Raw genomic sequence first — 13183 nt, 5'->3', positions numbered from 1 at the left:
AAAAAAAAAAAAAAAAAAAAAAGATCTCTTTGGGCCCTTTCTCCATCATATCCACTTCGCAGGAATGGACGAGGGTTGCCCACGAGAGGCTCACCCGGCCCCGGGCTCTGTGGAGGTCCTCGTCACTGCCGTGTTCTGCCTCAGTGGCCAGAGCCACACAGAGCAGAGTTAGAACTCAGAGCTGCAGGACTCCAGAGCTGTGGCAGGGCCACCCCTGCTCAGGTGTCATTGTGCACATAGTGACCATGCGTGTGAGTAGGAGGCCTTGGAAGCGTTGACATGCAGGAACTGGGTGGAGCCCCTGGGGCTAGCCTGTTGGGGTCCAGGGGCTTTGGAGGGAGCAGGAGACTTGGTAAGATGATACCCTGAGGACTAAGGTCCTGGATGGGAATTTTAGACCTTGTGAGTGGACACAGTGGCTCCCACTGTCCTGTTCTGTTTCCTGATGGCCTCCAACGCCTGGATCCTTCTAATGGTGATTTTTTGACCATGCACCATTTTCTTATCTGAAAATGGGATCTTACCTCCTACCAGGGACTTGCAGCACGGCCCTGTGGTGTGTGGCCTTCCTCCCTCCTTCTTGTGGCTGGGGAGGATCCGAGATGTAAGTTCCTTGCCCTCCTGTCCCTGGGGAATCAGGGAACATGGCCGGATGCACCCTTGACTCTTGCAGGCTCTAAAGCCCGCACATCCCCACACTCAAGGGCCCCTCCTAGTGTGGTGGCCTGGGCACCCTGTTCCACCATCCCAGGTGACTCTGGCCATGCCCACTGCCCCCACTTCTGCGTCCTGTGTCCCAGGCCCTAGGACTCTCCTGGCCTCCTCCTCCCCCTGCAGATGAGCTAAGGGTCCCCATGGGAGCTGCCCACCTCCTAGCAGAGGCCAAGCCAGCCCTACTTGACACATCCAAAGAGAACAGTGCACAGTTAGAGCTGGCACATTTGGGGACAGCCACAGGGAAGAGCTTGGCGCTGACTTGTCTGCCTGTTTATCAGCTTTACGCCCCTGGGCAGCCACTTGCCTTCCCCAGAGATAAACCAGCACCCGAGGCTCCGCGGCTGCACAGGAACCTTGTGCTAATAGGGGCCATCAGGGACTGTGCTGAGCAGAGATTTTTCCCTGCTGCTGCTGTTAGGATCAGAGTGACAAGAGACCAACAGGAGCCCATTAACCCCCAGGGCTGGAGACTGAGCTCAGCTTCCCTGGGGCCAAGCTGCAGAGAAAATAGAAAATAGAGAGAGAAGGCCGGGATCCAGCTCCCAGCAGCCCCAGGGGCGGAGGCAGCCTGGGGGCCTCCCGGCTTGGGGTCCTGGAAGGGAGCACAGCTAGAGAGGCCCAGGTTGGGTCGGCCTCCCCTGGCCAAGCCCCGGCCCCACCCTTCGCCATCACTGCGGGGGGGGGGCCTCCGTGTGAGCGTGGAGGGCTTCTCTGGGCTGGGCATCCCTTTTGGGGGAGGCCTGGACCTGGAACAGAGGTGGACACTGGCAGGAGGTGTTTACCCAACATCAGAGTTTCCCTCCGTCAACAGAACGGCTCCAGGGGGCAGAACCTGCTCTCAGCCTGCGAGGCCTCCTCTTCTTGGGGAGGAAGAAGGCCAGGCATTTCTGAGAACCCTGCTTGGCGTCTTTCCAGGGTCTGATGATCTGAATTGTGTCCCTGTCAAAATCCTTAAGGTGAACCCTATGAGGTGGGCCTCTATCCTTATAAGAAGGGGGAGGGACAAGCTGGCACAGGGATGAAGTGCCAAAGATGGCCAGCCCGACGCGGGAGCCAGGCCAGGCCGGGAGCAGATTCCCTCAAACCCCTGCAGGGAACCGGCGCTGCCAGCCCCTTGACCTGAATTGCGTGTGGCTTGAAAACACAAGACAAGGGTGAGCTGGTGCTGTGTTAGCAGAGCCTGGGCACTAACGCCCCGTGGCCTTCCTAGGCCTCCCAGCAGAGCCAAGAAGGGAGGCACCGAGATCCCCACTTTACAACACAGGGATCGAGGCTGGAGTGACGTGTTCAGAGACCCACAGCAAATCAGAGGCCTGGGAGGAGAGTCCAGCTCTGGCCAGCTCCAACACCCAGGCGGGGTTCACGGTGGGACTCACCTGGGTGTTGAATCCTGGATGTTGAAAACAGAAGAGACCTGAGAAGCAGTGGGCAGCCGAGATGTGGCCTAAACAGGAGTCCTGCCCAGTCCCTCCACCCTCCTACAGGGAGGGCCTGGGACAGGCCTGTCCCAGGGGGTACTGAGCTGTCTCTGTGAGAGGTCTGGGAAGGCAAGGCAAGGAGATGGGGGCCAGGAGCACTTTGTGTTGGCCCAGGTGGGTGTGGCCAGGGAGCCCAGCGCCCCCTGGCAAATTCTTGCAGGTGCCAGGAGCCAGAGGTCACTGGAGAGTCCACCAAGGCCTGGCGGCGCCCACCCCCTGCTCTCTTGAATGTTCCGTAAAACTTGTAGAGCCGGGCTGCTCCAGGACACCAGCTCCCCCTCAGCAGGTCCTCCTGCCCTCTCCCTGGGACGTGAGCAGCGTCCTCAGCAGTCCCTCCCTGCACCCCGTCCTGCTCAGTCCTCTGTGCTCCCTCCTGGATCCGGCAGCATCGGGGAGCCCAGCCTCTCCTGCAGCAGAGCCCCGAGGATCATTCTTAATCAAAGCACGGGAAGATGGCACCGCAGTGCCCCGGAGCTTGCAAAGCAGGCCTTTTAAGTTCCAGCTCCTGCCAGGAGACTGTGGGGTACACAGGGGAACTGTCACCAGCAGACCCAGGGAAATGCAGAGATAGGGAGGGCAGGGGCAGCCAGGACCCCCAGAGCCCCAGGGGCACTCTCTGGGGGCATTTGTAGACCCAGGCTTGTGCATACCACCAGCTGTCTTCATGAGTGCCATCCCTTTTCCTTGGTGGCTGGGAGGAGGGGGACAGGAAGGGGGTGTGGCATGTTTTGCAGCAGTTGGGAGGACTTAATCATTGCCTGTTGCCAGATGCACCAGCCTGTGGGTGGAGCCAGCTCCCCTGCACCTGTCCAGCCACGCTGTGGTGTCCTGTGTTCACGTGTTCTGCAAGGAGACCAGACCTGGGACAGGCAGCCGTGGGGCTTGGGGACCAGCCTGATCCCCGGACCCGGGCAGGTCGGCCAGCTCCAACTGGAGACCTGCAGAGTGTCATCTGTACCCCTGTGTGGCTCAGATGAATTCTGCTAAGAAACGCGGGGGACTGAGCCCCCATGGGGTGCAGCACGGATGTTTGGGTCTGGACACATGCCAGGTCACGGACCCTCACACCAGCCCCGTGAGGGAGACACCGTGATTATCCCCCTGTGTTACCGAAGAGAAAACTGAGGCACAGAGTGATTCCTTAATGTGACCAGCGAGTGGATAAGGGACAGGGCAGCCTCATCTGCAGCCCATGCCTCCGTCCACTGCTCTGACTTATTTATCATGATCACTGTTCCTATTTCAGTCTCCCATAGCCCATCGTCCCTCTGCTCTACCTACCTCTGTGGCTAGTTGTGAGCTCAGGGTCGTAGGAACACCATCCTCTACTCATCAGCTTGGCAAATTGCCCGCCACCTAAAGATGCAAATGTGCATGTATATGGCCAATACTGAGAGGAGTGCCTGCCGCATAGTGGGTGTCAGCTCCCACTGTCCGTCACCCCACGCTGCGGTCAACACTGCTTCACCATGGCCACCCTGGCCAGTGTCATCAGTATCATCACCATGGCCACCATCACCATGACCATCATCACCATGGCCACCATCACCACCATGGCCAGTGTCATCAGTATCATCACCATGACCACCATCATTGTCACCTTCATCATCACCATGACCACCATCTTCACCCTCACCACTATCATCAGTATCCCCCTTGTGGTTATCATCATCACCATCACCACTGTCACCCCCATAACCACCATCACCACCGCCACCACTATCCACATTTATCACCAACATCAAGATCATCTCTATCACGTGTACAGAACCAGCACTCAGGTCTACAGTGACTGCTTTCCTGAATGACAGATGACATGGCACTTCTCACAATCACTCACACTCCCAGGAGGGATCATTTTCAGTAGCAGAAAATTGATGTTCTGATTCTCTGAATTCCTGGGGGAGCCTTTTGTTACCAACCCCTTCCCCTGGATGGTGGACACATCCTTCTCTCTCTCCTGGAAGTGGCTCATGCCCACCTCAGCTTCACCCTCACAGGGCAGAATCCGGGACTCGCCCCGTGTCCAAGCCCCCTTCCTCACCCTCCAGGTCAGGAGTCTGAGGAGTCCTGGAAGCAGAAGGCGGGCTCGGAACAGAAACTAAGAAGGGGAAGGAAGTTCGGGGCGTGGGGGGGAGCTGCTGGCCTTCAAGGTCACTTCAGCGGGGTGCAAGAAGGAACGCCGAGAGCATTTCTGAAAATGAAATGTCAGGGACAGTGGTCCAGAGGAGAGAGAGGCATGTAGAAGGCCTGAGGCAGGAAGCTATGGAAAATGGCATTCTCTGGTCATCTCTTTATTCTCTATTAAATTCTGGAGTTTACCCCAAGGGAAAAAAGGCAAAGGCGCCCTGACTGAAAACTGATCCTAGGTTCTAAAGTGAAATGAGATGTCTGCCCTCTGGGAAGATGAGTGCTGTGCATTTCAGAACAGCACCCTGAAGAGCCCTCAAGGCTCAGCCTTCTTTCAGTGTGTCTGAGCGTCCTGTGGCTGCTGTAACAAATAGAGCTGCCTAGAACAACAGAATGTATTGCCCTACAGTTCCAGAGGTCAGGAGCCCAACGTGGGCTGATGAGGCTCCACCGTCCTGAGCTCACAACTGAGCTAAAACCAAGTCCCTGGGGAGGATCTGCTCCCTGCCTCCTCCAGCTTCCTCATTCCACAGCTTGGGTCCCTGCCCATTTCCAACGCTAGCCGCGGCTGGTGGAGCCTTCCCCACACCTCATTACTCTGATACTGAGTTACCTGCCCCCCTCCTTCCATATCCCATCGCCCCTTCTGCTCCACCTACCTCTGTTGCTAGTTGTGAGCTCTGTTAGGAACCCTGAGATTACGTAGAGCCCACCTGGATAATCCAGGACAACTTCCTTATTTTAAGGTCAACTGATTAGCAACCTTAATTCCGTTCACTAGTTTGATTCCCCTTGTATACAACATAACATATTCACAAGTTCTGGGGACCAGGATGTGAATATCATTGGAGACCATTATTCTGCCAACCGCACAGGGATAGGAACATAGAGTTGTATTCCAGTTCTTTTCAAATTGGTAATTCATGCCTAGACCCAGAAGTAGCTTTCCATTCTCCAGAAATAGGATTCAACCAAATCTGAGTGACCTCAGAAGAGTGACTTACCCTCTCTGGGCTTTGTTTTCTCATCTCTAAGACACTTTGTCTATAGACTCTCTGATGAGGAACCATTATCTCAGGCTCAGAGCCTGGCACCTAGTTGACACTCGGGAAGCGCTTGTGACGGAGTGGGGAGGGCTGGGTGTAGTGATGTCGATGGCTCCCCAGATTTCAAGGTTTGTGCTTTCACGACTCCCTGGTTCTAAATAACAGAAGGCAAACTTTCAAAATGCGTAATCACATCTGTTGAGAAACCTCCCCCAGGGATAAGAGTGTGTCATCTTTCTCTGTAGCAGTGCTTTGTACTAGAAGACGTTCAATTACACACACACACACACACACACACACGCACGCATGCAAGCACTCATGCATAACTACAAAAAATGGACGATGGGCAACTGTGTGTGTGTGTTTGTGCATATGCATGGACGCATGTGAACGCACAGGAAGGGGCTGTCTACAAGCGTGTTTCTTTGTACAAAATTCAGGTAGTAAAAACACTCATCTAAGCAGGGACTGGGCTCCCGGGTGGAAGGGTTTCTCCGAGATCGGCTCATGAACTTGCCCTGGTAGGACCAGGACCTTTTACTGGCTGTGGAACCTGCGAAGACTCAGGCCTGGCTCTTCTGCTCCAAGGGACTGGTGCTGCGTGGATGCCCCTCCTGGGATGTGACCTGGGTCCCGCCCCCCGGCCCCTCCCCTTTCTGGGGGTTACCTGGCCCGGGGTCCTCATCCACCACGGTTGCCTGCATCTGCTTTGAACCCAGTTCAAAGCATCTTGCAGGTGCGTCCAGGCCCTGGGCAGGGATCCTTCCAGCTAGTCTACTCCGTCCGAATCCCCTGCTGAGCCTTCTCTCCCATCTCTGTGACTTCCAGTCATCCTTAGTGCAGTGTCTAACTTGGAAACCGGGCCCAGCCCCACACTCGTGGCTGCGTGACCCTGGACCCGGCTCTGAGCTGTTCCTCCGGCCTGGTTCAGAGGAGTTGCCCCCCTGCCCTACCCTGCCCTGCCCTACCCTGCCCGGACCACAGGACTGCGTGGACCAGGCTCCTCCACACCGTGCACCTGTGCTCTGGGTTTGCAGTGCTCAGGTGTGCTCACAGCAGACCCCCTCTGAGAAACTCAGCTCCCAGCCGGCTGCCTCTCCACCCCCCAGCTCCCATCTCCTCTCACCCTGATGACAGCAGCCCAAGTCTGTGGGCACTGTGCCCGGGTCACTCCTCTGCCTCCATAGGAACCTTTAAGTGGCTCTTCATTGGTTTCAGAACAAAGCCCAGACCTTATAACATGCCTTATGTATGGTTTAGGTGTGGGGTCCCCCAAAAGCTCCCGTGGAGACAATGCAAGAAGGTTTGGAGGAGAAACGGCTGGGCTAAGGCCTTAACCTAACCAGTGAAGTGACCCCCGATGGATTGACTGGGTGGTCACTGGAGGCAGGTGGGTGTGGCTTTGGGGTATATATTTGTATCTGGAGAGTGGAGTCTCTCTCTGCTTTCTGATCATCATGTGAGCTGCTTCCCTCAGCCAAACTCTTCTGCCATGATGTTCAGCCTCACCTCCAGCCTTGAGGAATGGAGCCTTCTGTCTAGGGATTGAGACCTCTGGAACTGTGAGCCCCAAATAATCCTTTTCCTCCTCTGAAGTTGTTCGGGCTGGGTCTTTAGACACAACAGAAAAAAAAAAAAAAAGCCGGCTAACACATCTTATGGGCATTTCCTTTTACTCTGCCTTTTACTCCTAGCAGCACAATCTCCATGGCCAGACAGGCTAACTTCCAGTGTTAGCAGCTCTGTGACCTTAGGAAAATAACCTAACCTCTCTCTGCCTCAGCTTTGTCATCTGTAAAATGAAACTAATGCCAGCTGCAAAAGGGTGTTTTAAGGATTTGAATAGTTAATACCTGTGATCATATTTTTCATCAGTATTATTATATGTCCACAACACTGTGCCCAGGTCACTGTGCATACCCCATAAGATATCCTGCTGTGGGAAAAGAGGGGGGAGCTCCCAGCCATTTGAGAGAGTCTAGGGCAGCTCGCTGAAGAACATGGCATTGGAGTTGTGCCTTGAGGAACAGGCAGGGTGAATCCCGTGGATGTGCCAGCAGAGGCAGGGAGGCGGGAGGTCCCATCCAGGAAAGGCTCAGTCAGTTTGGGAGTGGAAGGAAATGCCCTTGGACAGCCAGGTTAGATAAAGGTCACAAAAGCCCTTACGTGCTGGATAAGAGATTTCAGTCTTGTCCTCTAGGGCAATAGGGAGGCATTGAAGGTTGTTGACGAGGGAGAGAGGGGTCATGAGCTTACAGCTTTGCTCTAGGCAAGAAGAGGTGTTTAAAATCATGGAGGAATCAGTCCAGGAGCTGCCGTAACAAATGACCACAATCCCAGTGGTTTAAAACAACAGACGTATCCTCTTAACATTCTGGAAGCTGGAAGTCTGACCTTAAGGAATCGGTAACATCTGTTCCTGCTGGAGGCCGTGGGGGAGAATCTGCCCTCTCTCCTGCTCCCCCAGCCAGGGGGTGTGCCTGAGCTGCAGACACACACTGCGGTTGGCTCTTGCGTCTCCACACGGCCTCCTCCAGGCACCGGCCCGAACCTCCCCGTGCCTTGCCCGTGCAACGCCCAGTGTCGTGGGTTCCACTCTGGATCTGAACCCAGATGAGCTCTTTGTTGAGATCCTTAACTTCGTGACATCCACAAAGTCCTCTCTCCCAATGTCACCTGCCCAGGTTCTGGGGGTCTGGACATAGACATGTCTTTGGGGGCCCATCATTCTATCCACTGCAGGGGACTCTTCTTGTCCAGACCCGTGTCCACACTGAAAGACCAGACTCAAGTGGAGCGGGGCTTCCGTGGGTGCAGCAGGTCCCTGTCGCCCGGATCTTTGACTCATTCCCCTGGTTCTGGTCGGCAGATGGGATCTGGTGGCCTGGGCCAGGTTTGGTGAGGAGTCCCTGGGGAGCGGCTGCAGTTCGGGTTAACTCGGGTTTTCTGGCCTGTTCAGGTTGGGATCACTGTGGAGAAGGGCCTGGAGGGGTGCCCCCCATCCCCGCCCCGCAACGTGTTCTCTGCAGTCTCCACGGGGGCGATACTGCACCACAGGGTAAGCCTGCTTCTCAGGCAATGGCCCCAGCCACCCCGTAAGCACTCAGTGGTTTGTGACCCTCAAAAGCGCCACATTATGTAAAGGTGTATTCAGTGTGCTTATGGCATTAAAATTTCACAGGATGGGGTATTTTAAAACAGTGTATTAGAAGAACATTCGAGAACAGTAAGACCTTCTTTGTGAGAAGGTGATTTACTACTGAAAACAGTTTCTTGCTCCAAGGGGAGGGCACTGTCCCATTTGGGAAGGGCACTGTCCCACCTGGGAGGGGCGGTGGGGAAGCCCCAGGGTCCCGGGGTGCATGGGGAGCTGGCGAGGGGACGGTGGGCAAGAGCCTACCCACCTGTGGTTTTCTCAGGCAGGATTGAGAGAATCAGGATAACAGGCTTGGAACTGGCTCCTCTGAATGACTTCAGTAGGCTCCAAGGCACAGGGGCTGTGGCTAGTGTCTGGGACCCAGCCCTAGAGAGAGGAGAGCAGGTTGGCAGTGACCCCCAGTGAGAGAGCCCACAGAGCAGGTGGTGTGGGCTCTGGGTCGGGTGGTCCGCTGTGGACACCTGGGCTCACTGACCAGTGGTTTACTCTCTTGGGGAATTGGCTACTGGTGGGAGGGGCGGCCAGGTCCCAGACGTCAAAGCCCCACAACATGGAAGTGAAAGACATGGGTGAGGGTGGAGGGTAGAGAAGAGATGCCCAGAGAGCCTTCTTGGAAAGGCAGGGGAAATGGTAACAAAAAGCTGAGGCTCACTGCTTACCTCTGGGCTGTTTCACATTTTCCTGGATCTAAGCCTTAGCGCAGTGGCACCAGAGCCACGTGTCCAGGTGGACAGGCCTTAGCCAGGACTCTGCGCCCTCTCCCCAGGGACCAGGGCCACACAGTCCCTTTTAACAGCAGCAGCAAATGAGAATTTAGAGTCCTCTTGTGGTTCTTTGGCTCTATAATCAGCTGCTGAATTTAGTCTAATGGGATTCTAATGTTTTTAAAAGCCAATTTAGTAATCTTTGTATTTTCGATGGATTGTGAAAGGCCTATTAGTTATTTATATCTGCGTACACAGGCATGGCTGCAAATGGCAGATTTATGCTTTTATGTGCCATTAACATGTACACCGTGTTAACAGCAGCAGTTAGCCAGCTCTCGGAAGGCTGTACACACACTCACACACACACACACACACACACACACACACCCTCTCATTCCACGTGGTCAGCCATAGGGGATTTCAACTTATTTAACATTCTAGTGAATAGTTCCCTACTATATCATATCAAATAAGTGGTAAGTCTATAGTCGCCAGGCTGTTTAATTAAAGATAATCAGTCTTTGAAGATTTAGAACACAATTAAATATACTTAACACTAAAGCTCGGTTGAATGTGATTTAATCTTTCGTGGCTGAGTCAGGATCTTGCAGGCCTTGGGGGCCTTCGTTATGAATAGGAATAATCCTCCTGCTTTGCAGAAGTTCTGTGGAAAAAATTTCCAGCCAGAAGCCCACCAGGTGCCCCAGCTTCCACTCCAGAGGGCACCCCGGCTTTACCTGGAAGCGGTTTCTGCAGATCCCGGGGTCCAGGCAAATCTGAGAATGTTCGTCCCTGGCATAAGTGCTGCTGACGGCCGGTGTGACATCTCTCCATTTTCTTCAGCTCCCTTTAATTTCTGCAAAGGGAGGAATCCTTGATGGGGTGCTAATGTGGCATCGACACCTTCTCTAATGCCTCTTAGTCTCCTTCTACAAACAGCTCCACCCAGGACTCGCTCACTAGTTCCGACTGTGTCTATTAAACAAGCCTCTGCCAGACCCAACCAACAGTTGGTGACAACAGGAAAACAGCCAGCTTCCGATTGCTTCAGGGAACATAATGTGTTATCAGATAATGAGAAGGGAAGTTTTTTGTTTTGTTTGTTTGTTCGGCGGACGGGTGGGTATCTGGAATGGAACTCAGGGGCACTCGACCACTGAGCCACATCCCCAGCCCGATTTTGTATTTTATTTAGAGACAGGGTCTCACTGAGTTGCTTAGCGCCTCCCTTTTGCTGAGGCTGGTTTTGAACTGGCCATCCTCCTGCCTCAGCCTCCCGAGCTGCTGGGATTACAGGCGTGGGCCACCACACCCAGCAGAAGATTTTTTTTTATGGATATAGAAATCTTATCCACTCCAGGGCTCCTCATCTACTATCTAATGTGTTCACCTTCACCAACTGACCTATTCAGATAGTTAGTGAATCAGAATTAAAATTAATCTGGGAAAGAAAGAGCTAAAGAGGTGTTGAATCAGGACCAACCTTGGTTTTTAAACCATTTGTGAAGCTACGATAATTAAGTGGTTTGGTTCTAGCACAGAAAGAACTAGATCCATGGGATAAAATAGGAAATAAAGATGTACACTCAACTGTATCTGGAGATAAAGAGTTGATAAAGTGGAATTACTTTAAATCAGTGGGAGGGGGGGATGCATCATTCAACAAATATTGACACAATTGATTAGTCATTGGACAAAACAAAAACTAGATCCCTACCTCAATGCAGTCAGGGCAGAATTTTAATATGAATAGCAAAACCAAAATTATCAGCAGAAAACATGGTTGATTTTTTAAAATAATTTTAAATAAAGGAAGGGCTTCCTGCATATAACCTGGGAAGCAGACCCTGTAGGGAGAAGGAGTGGTACATTTGCCTGCACTGAATCAAAAGGCTTCCGTGTGAAAAAATACCATTTGCACACTCTAAAGGCAGATGATAAATTGGAAAAATTTATGTGCATGATGCATGCCAGGAAAAGGGCTGATTTCCTTAATATAGAAAGGACTTTTATAAATGAGTAGGAATTTTGAATAGTCTATAGAAAACTGGGTGAAAAAAATTCAAAACAGTTCACAGAGGGAAACAGTGGTGATCACCCTAAAAAAAAATCTCTGTAATTACATGAAATCAAGTTAATTAGAACCATTCTCCAGCTGTCACGGTGGTGAGGGTGTGGGATCAGGCGTACTTTTTCCTTATGACATATCGATAGTGGTGCAGTTATTTGTGTGATCCTGGGTGACCCCTTCAGCTCAATTTTGCACCCCACCAGGACAGGGCTCCTGTGTTGTGTGGCTCCTGCCCTTATCGTCACAGAACCTGCACACTGCTTGGACTTAATAAATATGTGTTGTGTGAGTGAATGAACTCATGAAGGAGAATGATGGAAAGTTCTAGAATCTTACCCAAAAAAACAGATAACAGTGCAACTAGGGGAAGGAACCGAAAAGGAGGTTGCTTTCAGTTTACCGTTTTATCCCCCCCTCTTAAACTGTTGGTGTTTTTGAAGTAGGCATGCCTGATTTTATAATTCACCAAGAAAAATGTCTGAGAGAGGAGTCGGGTGGTAAAGAGGAGACCTGGGGTAGGATTTGGCCAACTTTTGAGTAGCCCCATTCTCCCACACCTTGGCGGGGAAGGAGACGGTCAGTCTGGGATGGAAGCCCTCAGAGAGTGCTGAACAGGACAACAGATCCGGCCAGGTGGGCTGCTCCGCCACACCCAGGAACTGGTTGAGCCCTGGATGTGGAGGCAGAGATGGAAAGGAGGTCGGCCAACCAGAAGGAGCCCCAGGCAGTGTTCTCAGCCCAGGAGAGCTGGGAGGCAGAGCCTGCTTTGTTCTGTGTTGGCCCAAAGCAGAGAGTGCTGTTTCCTGTCTCTGTTGAATATGGGCAACTTGGCAGGCACTGTGGCCAGAGCGCCAGCCATGAGTGCTGACCTCATGGAGGCCTGAAGTGAGGCACCAGAACTAGCTCCCAAGGGATTTCAACTGCCCTCAGCGAGGCACTCAGACCCTCCTTGACCCAGCCCCGAGCACCTTTTTGGGATTCCCTTCGACTCAGGCTCCAGCCCCCCACAACCTCTTACAGTCCCCACAGTGCGCCAGTATTTTGGCCTCTGTGCCTTAACTCTTGCTGCTCCTTCAGTTTGCCTCTGCCCGTGACCTCCTCTCCTGCCCCCAGTTCACCTCATGAGCATCAGCTCAGCTTTCAAGAGCCATACCAGGTCAGCTGCTCTGTGAAGGCTGTCCTGACACGCCACCCAGGTGAATTACCCAATTTCTATTTGTGTCGTCCATGTAGCAAATGCAGACGTCTCTTCCAGCACCTTGGATGCTCATGAGCATGGGTACCCATCCCACTAGATTGTGAGTTTCCCGACGGCAGGGTCTGTGTCTTAACTTTTCATCAATGTTCCAAACAGACACCTTATGTGGAGCGGATGGATAGAGGGACAGAAAAAGATGAGTGGGTGGATGGATGGATGAGTAGATAGATGCATGGAAGTCAAGCTCCATGAGAGCAGCTACTTCCTGCTATATTTATTCCCTGTTGCTTAGCCCAATGTGTAGCACATAGTAGATGCTCAAATAGTTTAGGTAATTAAAGGATGATCTGGAATATGGATGATGGATGGGTGAGTGATTGATGGACGGGTGATTGATGGATGAATGGGTAGATGGATGGATGATGGATAATGGATCAATTGGATGATGAATGGATGGGTGTGTGATGGATGGATGGATGGATGGATGATGATACATTAATGTATGGTTGGATGGTATGGATAGATCAATGAATGAATTTGGATTGCAAATATTCAAAAAGAGTCTTGATACAGAGCAAGATGGTCTTCGTTGTCTAAAAATCTGCCTCACTGTTTTACCCTGCTTCGTTGCCATTGTGTTAATTGAAATGCAAAAGATGATTTCTTAACTTTGATGACT

The 13183-nt window shown here is 52.5% G+C and overlaps 1 protein-coding gene and 1 long non-coding RNA gene across 2 annotated transcripts in view; one reads left to right on the top strand and one right to left on the bottom strand.

Moving 5' to 3' along the window:
- LOC107139672 (ankyrin repeat and BTB/POZ domain-containing protein BTBD11-like) overlaps positions 1-13183 on the top strand; it is a 168846-nt gene that overhangs the window by 135455 nt on the left and 20208 nt on the right. The gene's annotated exons all lie outside the window — the stretch shown is intronic.
- LOC125616637 lies at positions 6922-10375 on the bottom strand. Its single transcript, XR_007347361.1, has 3 exons — positions 9973-10375; positions 8776-8894; positions 6922-8340 (listed from the first exon to the last, which is right to left on the bottom strand). It is a non-coding gene; the product is annotated as an uncharacterized LOC125616637 (long non-coding RNA).

The sequence above is a fragment of the Marmota marmota genome, unplaced genomic scaffold, assembly GCF_001458135.2.
Source record: "Marmota marmota marmota unplaced genomic scaffold, marMar, whole genome shotgun sequence".
NCBI lineage: Eukaryota > Metazoa > Chordata > Mammalia > Rodentia > Sciuridae > Marmota > Marmota marmota.
This window is presented reverse-complemented; position numbering and strand designations above follow the sequence as displayed.